The sequence below is a fragment of the Scyliorhinus canicula genome, chromosome 6, assembly GCF_902713615.1.
Source record: "Scyliorhinus canicula chromosome 6, sScyCan1.1, whole genome shotgun sequence".
Lineage (NCBI taxonomy): Eukaryota > Metazoa > Chordata > Chondrichthyes > Carcharhiniformes > Scyliorhinidae > Scyliorhinus > Scyliorhinus canicula.
The window spans coordinates 37,179,576-37,196,373 of record NC_052151.1 but is presented as its reverse complement, the minus strand read 5'-3'; the positions used below and the strand labels follow the sequence as shown (position 1 = coordinate 37,196,373).

Genomic DNA, 16,798 nt, shown 5'->3' with positions numbered 1-16,798 from the left:
ACACTGCAATGAAGTTACTGTGAAAAGCCCCTAGTCGCCACATTCCGCCGCCTGTTCAGGTACGCAGAGGGAGAACTCAGAGTGTCCAATTCACCTAACAAGCACGTCTTTCAGGACCTGTGGGCGGAAACCGGAGCACCCGGAGGAAACCCACGCAGACACGGGGAGAACGTGCAGACTCCACACAGACAACGAGCCAAGCTGGGAATCGAACCTGGGACCCTGGCGCCGTGAAGCAACAGTGCTAACCACTGTGCTACCGTGCCGTCCTTATGGGTGAAAGGGGACTAATAGATACACTTTAAAATCTTATAAATGTAATTCTCTTTTAAAGCAATTATTACTTGAAACTGACTCCTCCGCCCAAAGGCACTGGTTCCCAACCCCTTTGCATGTCCCGGCACATTTTCATACCATAAAAATAATTGCGGCACTGCACCTCTTCTATATTCTCTAACTGAGAAAACGTTTTATCTCTAAAACATCGTAAAAACAGATCAAACCACCATCTAATGCAAAATTCATTAGTTTGACTCAGGCTTTTCCAACCTTTTCGCTCAGGGGCCACATTTGCAAATCTTTCTCACTCAAGGAGCTGAGCAGCAAATTTTAGAAAAGGCAAAGTCTGGAACGAGGTTAAACTGAACTTTTAAAAAATGTTGTGGCTTTAAACAAAGAAACAATTGCTGAGCAAAAGTACAGCAATGACACAGCAATAAATTGTTCAGTTACAAAAGTGATAAGAATGGGCAGTGTGAGAGGATCAGTATATGCCAGTGGGTGTGTGTGTGAGTGGGTGCATGTGTGTGGGGTTGCTGTGTATGGTGGTGAGAGTGGGTGAGAAGTCAGAGACAGAGTGTAGACAGACTCACTTACACACACACAAGGGGCGAAATTCTCCGACCCCACGCAGGGTCGGAGAATAGGCGGGAAGCGGTGTTATTTCCGCTCCCGCAGGTTTTTGAATTCTCCCGCCGGTCATAAATCGGCGTTGTGCAAATCCCGCCGGCAGCCTGTGAAAACAACTGGCGCCGGCGGGATTCCATTTTTTTTAAACTTACCTCAAATCTCCGGCCCGGATGGGCCGAAGTCCCGCCACTGGGAGGCCTTCTCCCGCCGCCGAGGTTTAAACCACCTCTGGAACAGCGGGCTCAGCGGCGCGAGCAGGCCCCCGGGGTCCTGGGGGGGCGGGGGGCGATCGGACCCGGGGGGGGTGCCCCCACGGAGGCCTGGCCCGCGATCGGGGCCCCCCGCTCACTCCGCGGGGCAGTGCCGTGGGGGCACTCTCTCCTTCCGCGCCGCCACGGCCTCCGCCATGGCGGACGCGGAGGAGAACCCCGCATCGCGCATGCGCCGGCAGTGACGTCAGCGGCCAGCTGCCGCTGACGTCACTGCCGGCGCATGCGCCGACCGCCGAAAGCCTTTCGGCCAGCCCCGCTTCCGACGGCGCCGGGTGTTTGCGCCAGTCTTCTGGTGCAAACTGCTCCGGCGCGGGGCTGGCCCCCAAAGGTGGGGAGAATTCCCCACCTTTGGGGAGGCGCGACCCCTGAGTGGTTGGCGCCACTCCCCTACGCCGGCACCCTCCGTCACGCCGGGTAGGGGAGAATCCAGCCCAAGATGTGCAGGTTAGGTGGATTGGCCATGATAAATTGCCCTGAGTGACCAAACAGGTTAGGAGGGGTTATTGGGTTACGGGGATAGGGTGGAAGTGAGGGGCTTAAGTGGGTCGGTGCAGACTCGATGGGCCGAATGGCCTCCTTCTGCACTGTATGTTCTATGTTCGCACACACACACACACACACACACATACATACACACACACACACACACAAAGGGAATAGGCCGGTTAGATCGATAACCCATCGGTGGCTGGCACCGATCCCAATTTCAGCCTCTCCCGTGATCTCACACAGATCCACGCCGGGCGCACCATGGCCGACAGATCGCGCCCGGAGTGTGATCGCGCCTAGATGTGGCGAGAAACCAATAATCACCAATTAAGGCCAATCTCCATATCATTAACGGGACAGTGACCCCCTATCCATCGGCCTCCCATGAATAACCGGCTGCCCAGCGAGCGGTTACGCGGGCGTCTTTTAGCACACCCATTTAATAACGTGAAGCAATGGCTGCTGTGGGGATCAGCGGCGGTGAGTAGCCGTCTTTGAAATGGGGCAATCAGCCTGGGGGCACTGGGGCTGTTATCCCAGGGGGGACGGACCTGGTCGGGAGTGGGGGGGGGGGGGCATCAGCGGTGGGGGGGGGGGGGGGGGGGGGGGGGGCTCGCCCCTGGGCAGGGCTGGGGGGGGACGGGCCTGGTCAGGGGTGGGGGGGGGGGCTCACCCCTGGGCAGGGCTGGGGGGGGGACCTGGTCGGGAGTGGGGGGGGGGGGCATCAGTGGTGGGGGGGGCGGGGCTCACCCCTGGGCAGGGCAGGGGGGGGGGCAGGCTCAGTGCCCAGTGGTCCAACAGACCACCTTTCCCCCCCCTCCCGAATTGTATTTATCCATACCAGGGGCAGCCGATACCTGCCCATCTCCCAAGCACCCTCGGGACAGAGCCCTGTCCGTAGTCATATGGCGAAGGACACTGTAACCCCCTCTGACCGTGGCAACCCCTGGCTGCACAGCTAAAGGCGATTGTCAATAGGGAATTGACAATGTTAGTTACAATGTTGCATGGGCACTTCACAGCTGCCGGCTGTGTTTGCTGCTCGCTCCTGCTGGAGGCTGCAAATGCCTGGAGGCTGCTCTTGCTGTTTCCTTCCTTTTCTGTAGCTGGGAAAAAGGACAGTTTTGCCAAAATACTGGGTCCTCGAACACCAGGCTCAGGGAGATGTACGAGACCAGAAGACAATCCGTTTTGAAGATGCTGCTGGACCTGGTGCGCAACATTGATCCAACTGGGCCATCTGATGATGATGCCGAAGAAATGCATTCACAGATTGCTGTTGCTGGTGTGGTGAGTGCTGCTTGTAACTGGCACATCACTGTGGGTTAAACACACTGGAAGTTAAGGATGGTCAACTGCGCCTTGAACACCAGTGGATGGCAGGATTTGATTCCGATGAGATTGGGCCTGTGGAAGGGTCTGCACAGCTCCGGTTCCTGGACGGAGAATGGCACTAATATGTGGAACAAATAATGCACTGATGGACACATCATTCAATTCCATAGCCTGATCTCGCCTCCCCCCCCCCCCCCCATATCTTTTGATCCCTTGCGCCCCCGTTTGTGTCTGTCATAACGTGACAGGAGGCCCAGAAATCTGCAACATCAGAGTCCCTGCGGCCTCACCTAAATACGATTTACCCAGATGAGGGGGAGGGGCTACCCCCTTTTCCTAGGACTGCTGGGATATAGATATCCCAGCCTGGAGTGTGGGCCGGGGTGTGAGAGACCCTTTGGGAAGTAGGAGGAGTGTATGGCGAGGAGATTAAAACTGAACGTTTCTACAGCCATCGCTTCCGAGTGGTCACTTGCCTGAACTTTACAGTGTCCAGTTCGCTCTTCGTGCCCACTGGGAAAACTCAAAGCCTAAAGGTGAAAATTTATAATGGCAAAACCCTCTCTCAGCTGCAAACCATACTAGGCTTGGGGGTATTTGCTCTGCAATAAGTTGACAAAAGCATTTTGTATTCTGCAAGAGTGACTGCACTTCAAAAGTATTTCAAGACATAGACATAGACATACAACAGTACAGCACAGAACAGGCCCTTCGGCCCTCAATGTTGTGCCGAGCCATGATCACTCTACTCAAACCCACGTATCCACCCTACACCCGTAACCGAACAACCCCCCCCTTAACCTTACTTTTATTAGGACACTACGGGCAATTTAGCATGGCCAATCCACCTAACCCGCACATCTTTGGACTGTGGGAGGAAACCGGAGCACCCGGAGGAAACCCACGCACACAGGGGGAGGACGTGCAGACTCCACACAGACAGTGACACAGCCGGGAATCGAACCTGGGACCCTGGAGCTGTGAAGCATTTATGCTAACCACCATGCTACCCTGCTGTTGTTTTCTTACTCGTTCATGGGACATGGGCGGCTCAGGCTGTACCTGCATTTATTGCCCATCCCTAATTGCCCTTGTGGGGGCAGTTAAGAGTCAACCACATTGCCACGGGTTCAGAGTCACATGTAGACCAGACCAGGTAAGGAGATTTCCTTCCCTAAAGGGCATTAGAGAACGAGATGGCTTTTTATGACAATTGGCAACGGTTTCATAGTCATCACGAGGCTTTTAATCCCAGATATTTTATTGAATTCCAATTCCACCATCTGCAGTGGCAGGGTTTGAACCAGAGTCCCCAGAGCATTACTCTGGGTCTCTAGTCCAGTGACAATACCACAACACCAACGTCTCCCCATTCTGAGACATCCAGACGCGTATTTCTATCACTTTTCCATCAGTTTTCTGATGAACAAATCAAGATATTATTTGGAAATCATTTCATCCGCCATTTCACAGCAGTTGAACATTCTATTATTCTATTCTGAGGCGGGTCTGTGGGAGGATGAGGTGGGAGGGGAGGATGAGGAGGGTCTGTGGGAGGATGAGGTGGGAGGGGAGGATGAGGAGGGTCTGTGGGAGGATGAGGTGGGTCTGTGGGAGGATGAGGTGGGTGGGAGGATGAGGAGGGTCTGTGGGAGGATGAGGTGGGAGGGGAGGATGAGGTGGGAGGGGAGGATGAGGTGGGAGGGGAGGATGAGGAGGGTCTGTGGGAGGATGAGGAGGGTCTGTGGGAGGATGAGGAGGGTCTGTGGGAGGATGGGGAGGGTCTGTGGGAGGATGAGGAGGGTCTGTGGGAGGATGAGGTGGGTCTGTGGGAGGATGAGGTGGGAGGGGAGGATGAGGTGGGAGGGGAGGATGAGGTGGGTCTGTGGGAGGATGAGGTGGGAGGGGAGGATGAGGTGGGAGGGGAGGATGAGGTGGGTCTGTGGGAGGATGAGGTGGGTCTGTGGGAGGATGAGGTGGGTCTGTGGGAGGATGAGGTGGGTCTGTGGGAGGATGAGGAGGGAGGGGAGGATGAGGTGGGAGGGGAGGATGAGGTGGGTCTGTGGGAGGATGAGGTGGGTCTGTGGGAGGATGAGGTGGGTCTGTGGGAGGATGAGGAGGGTCTGTGGGAGGATGAGGAGGGAGGGCAGGATGAGGTGGGTCTGTGGGAGGATGAGGTGGGTCTGTGGGAGGATGAGGTGGGAGGGGAGGATGAGGTGGGTCTGTGGGAGGATGAGGTGGGTCTGTGGGAGGATGAGGTGGGAGGGGAGGATGAGGTGGGTCAGTGGGAGGATGAGGAGGGAGGGGAGGAGGAGGCGGGTCTGTGGGAGGATGAGGTGGGAGGGGAGGATGAGGTGGGCCAATGGGAGGATGAGGAGGGAGGGGAGGAGGAGGCGGGTCTGTGGGAGGATGAGGTGGGAGGGGAGGATGAGGTGGGCCAATGGGAGGATGAGGTGGGTCTGTGGGAGGATGAGGTGGGTCTGTGGGAGGATGAGGCGGGTCTGTGGGAGGATGAGGTGGGTCTGTGGGAGGATTAGGTGGGAGGGGAGGATGAGGAGGGTCTGTGGGAGGATGAGGTGGGAGGGGAGGATGAGGTGGGAGGGGAGGATGAGGTGGGAGGGGAGGATGAGGTGGGTCTGTGGGAGGATGAGGTGGGAGGGGAGGATGAGGAGGGTCTGTGGGAGGATGAGGTGGGAGGGGAGGATGAGGTGGGTCAGTGGGAGGATGAGGAGGGAGGGGAGGAGGAGGCGGGTCTGTGGGAGGATGAGGTGGGAGGGGAGGATGAGGTGGGCCAATGGGAGGATGAGGTGGGTCTGTGGGAGGATGAGGTGGGTCTGTGGGAGGATGAGGCGGGTCTGTGGGAGGATGAGGTGGGTCTGTGGGAGGATGAGGTGGGAGGGGAGGATGAGGAGGGTCTGTGGGAGGATGAGGTGGGAGGGGAGGATGAGGTGGGAGGGGAGGATGAGGTGGGAGGGGAGGATGAGGTGGGTCTGTGGGAGGATGAGGTGGGTCTGTGGGAGGATGAGGTGGGTCTGAGGGAGGATCAGGTGGGTCTGTGGGAGGATCAGGTGGGTCTGTGGGAGGATGAGGTGGGAGGGGAGGATGAGGTGGGTCTGTGGGAGGATGAGGTGGGTCTGTGGGAGGATGTGGTGGGTCTGTGGGAGGATGAGGTGGGAGGGGAGGATGAGGTGGGAGGGGAGGATGAGGTGGGAGGGGAGGATGAGGTGGGAGGGGAGGATGAGGTGGGTCTGTGGGAGGATGAGGTGGGTCTGTGGGAGGATCAGGTGGGTTTGTGGGAGGATGAGGTGGGAGGGGAGGATGAGGTGGGAGGGGAGGATGAGGTGGGTCTGTGGGAGGATGAGGTGGGTCTGTGGGAGGATGAGGTGGGAGGGGAGGATGAGGTGGGAGGGGAGGATGAGGTGGGAGGGGAGGATGAGGTGGGAGGGAGGATGAGGTGGGAGGGGAGGATGAGGTGGGTCTGTGGGAGGATGAGGTGGGAGGGGAGGATGAGGTGGGTCTGAGGGAGGATGAGTTGGGAGGGGAGGATGAGGAGGGTCTGTGGGAGGATGTGGTGGGTCTGTGGGAGGATGAGGTGGGAGGGGAGGATGAGGTGGGTCTGTGGGAGGATGAGGTGGGTCTGTGGGAGGATGAGGTGGGTCTGTGGGAGGATGAGGGGGGTCTGAGGGAGGATGAGGTGGGTCTGTGGGAGGATGAGGAGGGTCTGTGGGAGGATGAGGAGGGTCTGTGGGAGGATGAGGAGGGTCTGTGGGAGGATGAGGTGGGTCTGTGGGAGGATGAGGAGGGTCTGTGGGAGGATGAGGTGGGTCTGTGGGAGGATGAGGTGGGAGGGGGAGGATGAGGTGGGTCTGTGGGAGGATGAGGAGGGAGGGGAGGATGAGGTGGGTCTGTGGGAGGATGAGGTGGGAGGGGAGGATGAGGAGGGTCTGTGGGAGGATGAGGTGGGTCTGTGGGAGGATGAGGTGGGTCTGTGGGAGGATGAGGTGGGTCTGTGGGAGGATGAGGTGGGAGGGGACGATGAGGAGGGTCTGTGGGAGGATGAGGAGGGTCTGTGGGAGGATGAGGTGGGTCTGTGGGAGGATGAGGTGGGAGGGGAGGATGAGGTGGGACGGGAGGATGAGGTGGGTCTGTGGGAGGATGAGGTGGGAGGGGAGGATGAGGTGGGAGGGGAGGATGAGGTGGGTCTGTGGGAGGATGAGGCGGGTCTGTGGGAGGATGAGGTGGATCTGTGGGAGGATGAGGAGGGTCTGTGGGAGGATGAGGTGGGAGGGGAGGATGAGGTGGGAGGGGAGGATGAGGTGGGAGGGGAGGATGAGGTGGGTCTGTGGGAGGATGAGGAGGGAGGGGAGGATGAGGTGGGTCTGTGGGAGGATGAGGTTGGAGGGGAGGATGAGGTGGGTCTGTGGGAGGATGAGGTGGGAGGGGAGGATGAGGTGGGTCTGTGGGAGGATGAGGTGGGAGGGGAGGATGAGGTGGGAGGGGAGGATGAGGTGGGTCTGTGGGAGGATGAGGTGGGTCTGTGGGAGGATGAGGTGGGAGGGGAGGATGAGGTGGGAGGGGAGGATGAGGTGGGTCTGTGGGAGGATGAGGTGGGAGGGGAGGATGAGGTGGGAGGGGAGGATGAGGTGGGAGGGGAGGATGAGGAGGGTCTGTGGGAGGATGAGGTGGGAGGGGAGGATGAGGTGGGAGGGGAGGATGAGGTGGGAGGGGAGGATGAGGTGGGAGGGGAGGATGAGGTGGGTCTTTGGGAGGATGAGGTGGAAGGGGAGGATGAGGAGGGTCTGTGGGAGGATGAGGTGGGTCTGTGGGAGGATGAGGAGGGTCTGTGGGAGGATGAGGTGGGTCTGTGGGAGGATGAGGAGGGTCTGTGGGAGGATGAGGTGGGAGGGGAGGATGAGGTGGGAGGGGAGGATGAGGTGGGTCTGTGGGAGGATGAGGTGGGTCTGTGGGAGGATGAGGTGGGTCTGTGGGAGGATGAGGTGGGTCTGTGGGAGGATGAGGTGGGTCTGTGGGAGGATGAGGTGGGTCTGTGGGAGGATGAGGAGGGTCTGTGGGAGGATGAGGTGGGTCTGTGGGAGGATGAGGTGGGCCTGTGGGAGGATGAGGTGGGAGGGGAGGATGAGGTGGGTCTGTGGGAGGATGAGGTGGGCCTGTGGGAGGATGAGGTGGGAGGGGAGGATGAGGAGGGTCTGTGGGAGGATGAGGTGGGTCTGTGGGAGGATGAGGTGGGAGGGGAGGATGAGGAGGGTCTGTGGGAGGATGAGGTGGGTCTGTGGGAGGATGAGGTGGGAGGGGAGGATGAGGAGGGTCTGTGGGAGGATGAGGTGGGTCTGTGGGAGGATGAGGTGGGTCTGTGGGAGGATGAGGTGGGTCTGTGGGAGGATGAGGTGGGAGGGGAGGATGAGGTGGGAGGGGAGGATGAGGAGGGTCTGTGGGAGGATGCTCTGAGCAGAGTCAACGCGTCCTCATCATGTGCCAGGCTCAGTCTGATACAATTCAAGGTGGTTCACCGGGCACACATGACGGTGGCCCGGATGAGCAGGTTTTTTTTATCCCTTGTATCTAGAAACATTGAACACCTTATTTTGCGCTTCTTTGGTCTCAGTCATGACATTGTATTCCACGTGGCAATCTGTGCCTGTAACTCACCAATCCTATTAACCACTCTTCATGATTACTTGATTACTTTCTCTCTTACTTGACCCCACCTGTCCTGGAGTACCACATATTCTGACATGATTATTAAAGAGTTATAGAGGTATGTTGTAGAGGTATGTTACAGGGGTATGTTACAGAGGTATGTTGTAGAGGTATGTTGTAGAGGTATGTTGTAGAGGTATGTATGTTGTAGAGGTATGTTGTAGAGGTATGTTGTAGAGGTATGTTGTAGAGGTATGTTGTAGAGGTATGTTGTAGAGGTATGTTGTGTGAAGAGACTAAGGCCTCACTCACACTGCATATTTTTAATAAAATACCTGTAGATATGCTCATCGCTATTTCTAAAAATTGTAAACTGAACAAAGATCTGTGAAATGGCTGAACCTATGCCTGTCTGTTGTAACGAAAATATATTTTATAGTTTGTGTTTTTGCACTAATATTATTAAATCCTAGGTAAAAATGCTTCCAGCCAATGGATGTTAAAGCTGTGATTAAAGTGAGGTGATCAGTCATTTTGCAGGGGACGTGTTTTGCTAAGAGATAATAAAAGCCATTTTATCTCTGGCAGATAACGAACTAATTTAACGTTGTAACCGTTTGAGCCTGGCTAAACAAATCAAGGCACATCTTTTAACAAGAGACAAAAGAATGTTGTGTGCTTTGAGTACAGTTGGTCTAGTTAATGGAAGGGGCCAGGTCTGTCTGGAAAAGGAGTTGCTTTCACGGCTCTAAGCTGAGCAAAGGGTTTTCAGCTTGATCCTAAAACAAAATTTCTCTCTCCAAGGACTCTACACCAAGATAATAATAATCTTTTATTGTCACAAGTATGAAGTAACAGTGAAAAGCATGTACGAGGGCCAAAGGGACCCAAAACCATTTCCTCCATTTTTATCAGCAGCAAACAAGGTAAGAGAAAATGGTGGGTCGCGTGGGTCGCTCAGGTCGGCCGGCGTGAGTCGCAAACGTCGGTCGGGTTGGGTCCCGAAGGTTGGCCAGTTGGTAAAAATGGGTCCCCGGAAAAAATGTTTGAAGAACCCTGGTCGAGCCCACTGAGCTAAACCAGGTCTCAGCAAATAAAATCTGATCGTTAACTTTATACATCAGTGGTAGTTGAAATATGCATGTTGCTTAATTGAAATGTAGAGGCAGATTTATAGGAAGCACGTTACGATGTTGTACCTGTTAATTGCAAAGCTATTTATTTGTTGCTAATGCACTTAATTCTGTGCTCAAATTAAACGTAGTTTTAACATAAAACCTGTCTACTGGGCGCTCATGTGGTGCAATAACTTTTTCCAGGTTTTACCAAATGCAAACCAGGATCTTAACCAAAATTGGGGTTCTGGTCCAGACCCATAACACTGTGACCACAAACAAAAGAAGCCACTTGGCAGTTTTAGGAAAAACTCACAACTCAAAGCCTCCCTTTCATAATGGCCGAGATATTTACCAGTCGTTGGAATCCAGGTGACAGATACTTATCATTTATCAAAGATAGTGGAGTTGTGAGGGCAATGTGACATGGGCCTCTGGCTTGTGGAACAAGCAATATTGTCTTGTGGAAATGTATTGTCTCAGTCTGCTGTTTAACATCAAAGCAGGCCACAACAAAGTAATTCTGGCCCAAGTTGGACAATTGGCCCCATCTGCCCTGCTTCTCGGAAGTTCTATTCCATTGCCTACATGACTAATTGAGCTCTGCATGCCTATCTCATCATGTGAAGTCAACACTACTGGAAAAGTATTTATCCAGCATTGGCTTTCAACCCACTGACCTCCATGAAGGAAGATCTCATTGGGCTTTGATTCTGGACTCTGGAGCCCATGTGGAACAATATTTATTTCCTATTTCTTTTCTCGATCCCTCTCTTTACGATCTAAATGCAAAGGGACATTGCAAACCCTCTTTTGCATTTTGAGTGTGTACAAAGAAACCAACCCTTTGAGTTAATCCTATCTCAAGTTTGTTGTGGGGTTATTAATGGAAAATTGGATCGCACCAAACCTTAAGAGTTTGGGGGAATACGCCACCACTTATACAGAAGGAAACAAAACACCTTTCTGATTACAGATGGGCAATGAGAGAAGAAATGAGTTCTGTTTAAATTAATCCCCCCACCCCCATCCATTCCAGTTGTCTTTGGTTGCCGCCACCTGTACAGCACCTCTGTTGACCAGCCTTCAACTTAATCTCCGTGGGAACATTGCAATAGGAGTAGGCCATTTTAATGAGATTGTGGCTGATCTGTGGCCTCAACTCCATATTCCCACCTTTGGCTCAGATCCCTTAATATCTTTGTTTAACAAAAATCTATCTATCTCAGATTTAAAATTAACAACTGTTCTAGCTTCAACTGCTGCTTGTGGGAGAGAGTTCTTGCTAACATCTCTCCTGAATGGTTTAACCCTAATTTTTAGACAATGCCCCCAGTTTTAGAATCTCCAACCAGTGGAACTAGTTTATCTTTATCCACCCTGTCTTTTCCTTCAAAGTATTCTTTGAATACTTCGATCAGACTACCCCTCAACCTTTAAATTCTTGTGGAAACAGGTCTAAACGTCTAATCTCTCCGCATAACTCAATCCCTGTAGTCCAGATGTAACTTTTGTAAACCTACGTTGCACTCCCTCCGAGGCCAAATTGTCCTTCCTAAGGTGCGGTGCCCAGAACTGCTCACAGTACTCCAAGTGGCTTTGTATAGCTGCAGCATAACCTCTGTGTCTTTAAACTTCAATCCTCGAGGTATAACGGCTAGCATTCCAAGAGCATCTTCATTATTTTCTGCACATGTTTGTGGCATTTTAAGGATCTATGCACCTGAACCTCCAATTCTCTTTGGGCTGCCACTGTACCTAATCTCTTTCCGTGTAGAAAGTACTCTGCTTTGTCCTTTTCTGGTCCGAAATGGATAACCTCACACTTACTTACATTGAATTCCATCTGCCACAACTTTGTCCATTCACCAAACTGTTCACAATCTCGGCATCCTATTTTTGACTCTGACCGGAGGTTCTGACGCCACATAAAATAAAAACTTGCATTTATACAACCTTGTTCATGACCAGGGACGTCCCAAAGAGTTTCAGAGCCAATTAAGCTTTGCGCAAGTGAAGGAGACACATCCAGAGTGGGAATTTGGAATTTGGTGCAGTGAGGTAATTCGGTGCAGAGTGGGGGAAGGTGCTTTTTCCCTACTGTTTTTGTTCTCTCTCTTTCTTCTGGCCTGTAACTTTTAATCTGCAGGGAGATAACCAGAATCTGAGAACCTGGGAAGGTAAGTGATTTATTATTCATTTTTATTTTTATTACCTTTTCAAACTGTGTGTGTGGGGGGGGGGGGACTGAAGTGACATCACAGTAATGCTGTGACCTGATTGGCTGGTTGGGAATCTACACTAAATTTAAAAATTAAGCATTGTTAAACTAATTAAACATAATTACTTAATTATAATTTAGAGGGATATCTAAGCCAGAGATCGGAGAGTACTGTATTTAGCGTTCAAATTTATAGTAGAAATCTAGTGCTAGAAAACATACAGTTAACAGTAACTTTTTTAAAAAATTTTATTTACTAATTAATTAAGTGTCAATTAGAGGGGTGCAGTGCTCTGACAGAGATGTGGCAGGCCCGGGAGGCTTTCAGTGTCCCGGATGGCTTCACCTGCAGAAAGTGCACCCAACTGTGGCTCCTCACAGACAGCATGGTTCACTTGGAGCAGCAGTTGGATGCACTTGGGAGCATGCACGTAGCGGAAAGCGTCATAGATAGCAGTTATATAAATGTGGTCACACCCAAGGTGCAGGCAGAGAGATGGGTGACCACCAGAAAGGGCAGGCAGTCAGTGCAGGAATCCCCTGTGGTTGTCCCCCTCTCGAACAGGTCTGGGAGGCTTTCAGTGTCCCCATTGGATACTGTAGAGGGGGACTAGCCTATCAGGGGAAAACAGCAGCAGCCAGAGCAGTGGCACCATGGCTGGCTCTGATATTTAGCAGGGAGGGTCAAAGCGCAGAAGAGCAATAGTCATAGGGGACTCTATAGTCAGGGGCACAGATAAGCGATACTGTGGACGTGAAAGAGACTCCAGGATGGTATGTTGCCCCACTGGTGCCAGGGTCCAGGATGTCTCTGAACGGGTAGTGGGCATCCTGAAGGGGGAAGACAAACAGGCTGAGGTTGTTGTACATAGTGGTACTAACGACATCGGCAGGAAGTGGCATGAGGTCCTGCAGCAGGAGTTCAGGGAGTTAGGCAGAAAGTTTAAAAAACAGGACCTCCAGGGTTGTAATCTCGGGATTACTCCCTGTGCCACGTGCCAGTGAGGCTAGAGATAGGAAGATAGAGCAGCTAAATATGTGGCTAAACAGCTGGTGTAGGAGAGAGGGTTTCCATTATCTGGACCACTGGGAGCTCTTCCGGGGCAGGTGTGACCTGTTTAAGAAGGAGGGTTGCATCTAAACTGGAGAGGCATAAATATCCTGGCCACGAGGTTTGCTAGTGTCACACGGGAGGGTTTAAACTATGATGGCAGGGGGGTGGGTACCGGAGCAATAGGTTAGATGGTGAAAACATTCAGGGAGAACGAGGGAATAGGGCCAGTATGGCTCTGAGGAAGAGCAGACAGGGAGATGTTGCTGGAAACAGCGGGTCTGGTGGCCTGAATTGCATGTGTTTTAATGCAAGAAGTATTACGGGTAAGGCAGATGAACTTGGAGCTTGGATTAATACTTGGAACTATGATGTTGTTGCCATTACAGACACCTGGTTGAGGGAAGGACAAGATTGGCAGCTAAACATTCCAGGATTTAGAGTTTCAGGCGGGATAGAGGGGGATCTAAAAGGGATAGAGGAGTTGCGCTACTGGTTAGGGAGAATATCACAGCTGTAATGCGGGAGGACACGTCAGAGGGCAGCGAGACTATATGGGTAGAGATCAGGAATAAGAAGGGTGCAGTCACAATGTTGGGGGTTTACTACAGGCCTCCCAACAGTCAGCGGGAGATAGTGGAGCAGATAGGTAGACAGATTTTGGAAAGGAGTAAAAGCAACAGGGTTGTTGTGATGGGAGACTTCAACCTCCCCAATATTGACTGGGACTCACTTAGTGCTAGGGGCCTGGACGGGGCAGAGTTTGTAAGGAGAATCCAGGAGGGCTTCTGAAAACAATATGTAGACAGTCCATCTAAAGAATGGGCTATACTGGACCTGGTATTGGGGAATGAGCCTGGCCAGGTAGTAGAAGTTTCAGTGGGGGAGCATTTCGGGAACAGTGACCACAATTCAGCAAGTTTTAAAGTGCTGGTGGACATGGATAAGAGTGGTCCTAGGGTGAATGTGCTAAATTTTGGGAAGGCTAATTATAACAATATTAGGCAGGAACTGAAGAACCTAGATTGGGGGCAGGTGTTTGAGGGTAAATCAACATCTGACATGTGGGAGGCTTTCAAATGTCAGTTGAAAGGAATTCAGGACTGGCATATTCCAGTGAGAAAGAAGGATAAATATGGCACATTTCTGGATCCTTGGATAACGAGAGATATTGTAGGCTTCGTCAAAAAGAAAAAGGAGGCATTTGTCAGGGACAGAAGGCTGGGAACAGACGAAGCCTGTGTGGAATATAAGGAAAGTAGGAAGGAACTTAAGCAAGGAGTCAGGAGGGCTAGAAGGGGTCACGAAAAGTCATTGGCAAATAGGGTTAAGGAAAATCGGCCCACTGAAGGACAGGCGAGGGAATCTATGTGTGGAGCCAGAGGAAACGGGCGAGGTACTAAATTAATACTTTGCATCAGTATTCACCAAAGAGAAGGAAAAGTGGATGTTGAGTCTGGAGAAGGATGTGTAGATAGCCTGGGTCACATTGAGATCTAAAAAGACAAGGTGTTGGGCGTCTTGAAAAATATTAAGGCTGATAAGTCCCCAGGGCCTGATGGGACCTACCCCAGAATACTGAAGGAGGCAAGAGAGGAAATTGCTGAGGCCTTGACAGAAATCTTTGGATCCTTACTGTCTTCAGGTGATGTCCTGGAGGACTGGAGAATAGCCAATGTTGTTCCTTTGTTTAAGAAGGGTAGCAAGGATAATCCAGGGAAATACAGGCCTTACGTCAGCGGTAGGGAAATTACTGGAGAGAATTCTTCGAGACAGGATCTACTCCCATTTGGAAGCAAATGGACGTATTAGTGAGAGGCAGCATAGTTTTGTGAAGGGGAGGTCGTGTCTCAATAACCTGATAGAGTTTTTTTGAAGAGGTCACAAAGATGATTGATGAAGGTAGGACAGTGGATGTTGTCTATATGGACTTCAGTAAGGCCTTTGACAAGGTCCCTCATGATAGACTGGTACAAAAGGTGAAGTCACACGGGATCAGGGGTGAGCTGGCAAGATGGATACAGAACTGGTTAGGTCATAGAAGGCAGAGAGTAGCAATGGAAGGGTGCTTTTCTGATTGGAGGGCTGTGACTCGTGGTGTTCCGCAGGGATCAGTGCTGGGACCTTTGCTGTTCGTAGTATATATAAATGATTTGGAGGAAAATGTAATTGGCCTGATTAGTAAGTTTGCAGATGACACAAAGGTTGGTGGAATTGCGGATAGCGATGAGGACTGTCAGAGGATACAGCAGGATTTAGATTGTTTGGAGACTTGGGCGGAGAGATGGCAGATGGAGTTTAATCCGGAAAAGTGTGAGGTAATGCATTTTGGAAGGTCTAATGTAGGTAGGGAATACACAGTGAATGGTAGAACCCTCAAGAGTATTGAAAGTCAGAGCGATCTAGGTGTACAGGTCCACAGGTCACTGAAAGGGGCAACACAGGTGGAGATGGTAGTCAAGAACGCATACGGCATGCTTGCCTTCATTGGCCGGGGCATTGAGTACAGGAATTGGCAAGTCATGTTGCAGCTGTATAGAACCTTAGTTAGGCCACACTTGGAGTATAGTGTTCAATTCTGGTTGCCACACTACCAGAAGGATGTGGAGGGTTTAGAGAGGGTGCAGAGGAGATTTACCAGGATGATGCCTGGTATGGAGGGCATTAGCTATGAGGAGAGGTTGAATAAACTCAGTTTGTTCTCGCTGGAACGACGGAGATTGAGGGGCGACCTGATAAGAGGTCTACAAAATTATGAGGGGCATAGACAGAGTGGATGGTCAGAGACTTTTTCCCAGGGTAGAGGGGTCAATTACTAGGGGCCATAGATTTAAGGTGCGAGGGGCAAGGATTAGAGGAGATGTACGAGGCAAGGTTTTTTACACAGAGGGTAGTGGGTGCCTGGAACTCGCTGCCGGAGGAGGTGGTGGAAGGAGGGGCAATAGTGACATTTAAGGGGCATCTTGACAGGACTTCCGGTTGCGGCTATGCGGAGCTAAGCCGCACATTCGGCAGCTCCCGCTTTCATAGGACTTGTGGGCTCTTTTAAGGGCCCCAAACGGCGCTGATTCGACGATTGGATAAAGGGGTCTGGAGCAAAACCCCCCGGGATTTATGGATCGGACTCGAAGTGGGGCGAGGAGAAAAACGGCAGCAGCACCCCTGGAAAAGCAGGGAAGGTGGACAAAATGACGGCCGGTGGAGCCCCTGAGGAGTGAAGGCAGTGGGCTGAGGAGCAGCAGGCGGCCCTTCTGCGCTATTTCACGGAGCTGAAAGGGGAGTTGTTGGAATCCCTGAAGGTGACGATGAGTAAGCTGCTGGAGACCCAGACAACCCAGGGTGCAGCGATGCTCGAGTTGCAGCAGCAGGCCTCTGAGCGCGAGGAGGAGGTTTCGGCCCTCGTGGGGAAGGTGGAGATACACGAGGCACTTCATAAAAAGTGGCAAGATCGGTTTGAGGGGATGGAGCTTCGGTCACGGAGGAAGAACCTGCGGATCCTGGGCCTCGAGGAGGGGCTGAAAGGGTCGGACCTGCCGGCCTATGTGGCCGCGATGCTGAACTTGCTGGTGGGGGCAGGATCCTTCCACCTGCCCCTGGAGCTGGAGGGGGCCCATAGAGTGCTGGCCAGGCGGCCTAAGGCGAATGAACCCCCGCGGGCGGTGCTGGTGCGGTTCCATCGGTTCAGCGACCGGGAGTGTGTTCTCCGATGGGCCAAGAAGGTGAGGAGTAGTAAGTGGGAGAATTCGGT

At 52.5% G+C, this 16,798-nt stretch overlaps 1 protein-coding gene across 7 annotated transcripts in view; it reads right to left on the bottom strand.

Moving 5' to 3' along the window:
* Positions 1 to 16,798, bottom strand: part of ddo (D-aspartate oxidase) — a 216,476-nt gene that overhangs the window by 105,061 nt on the left and 94,617 nt on the right. The window lies entirely within an intron of this gene.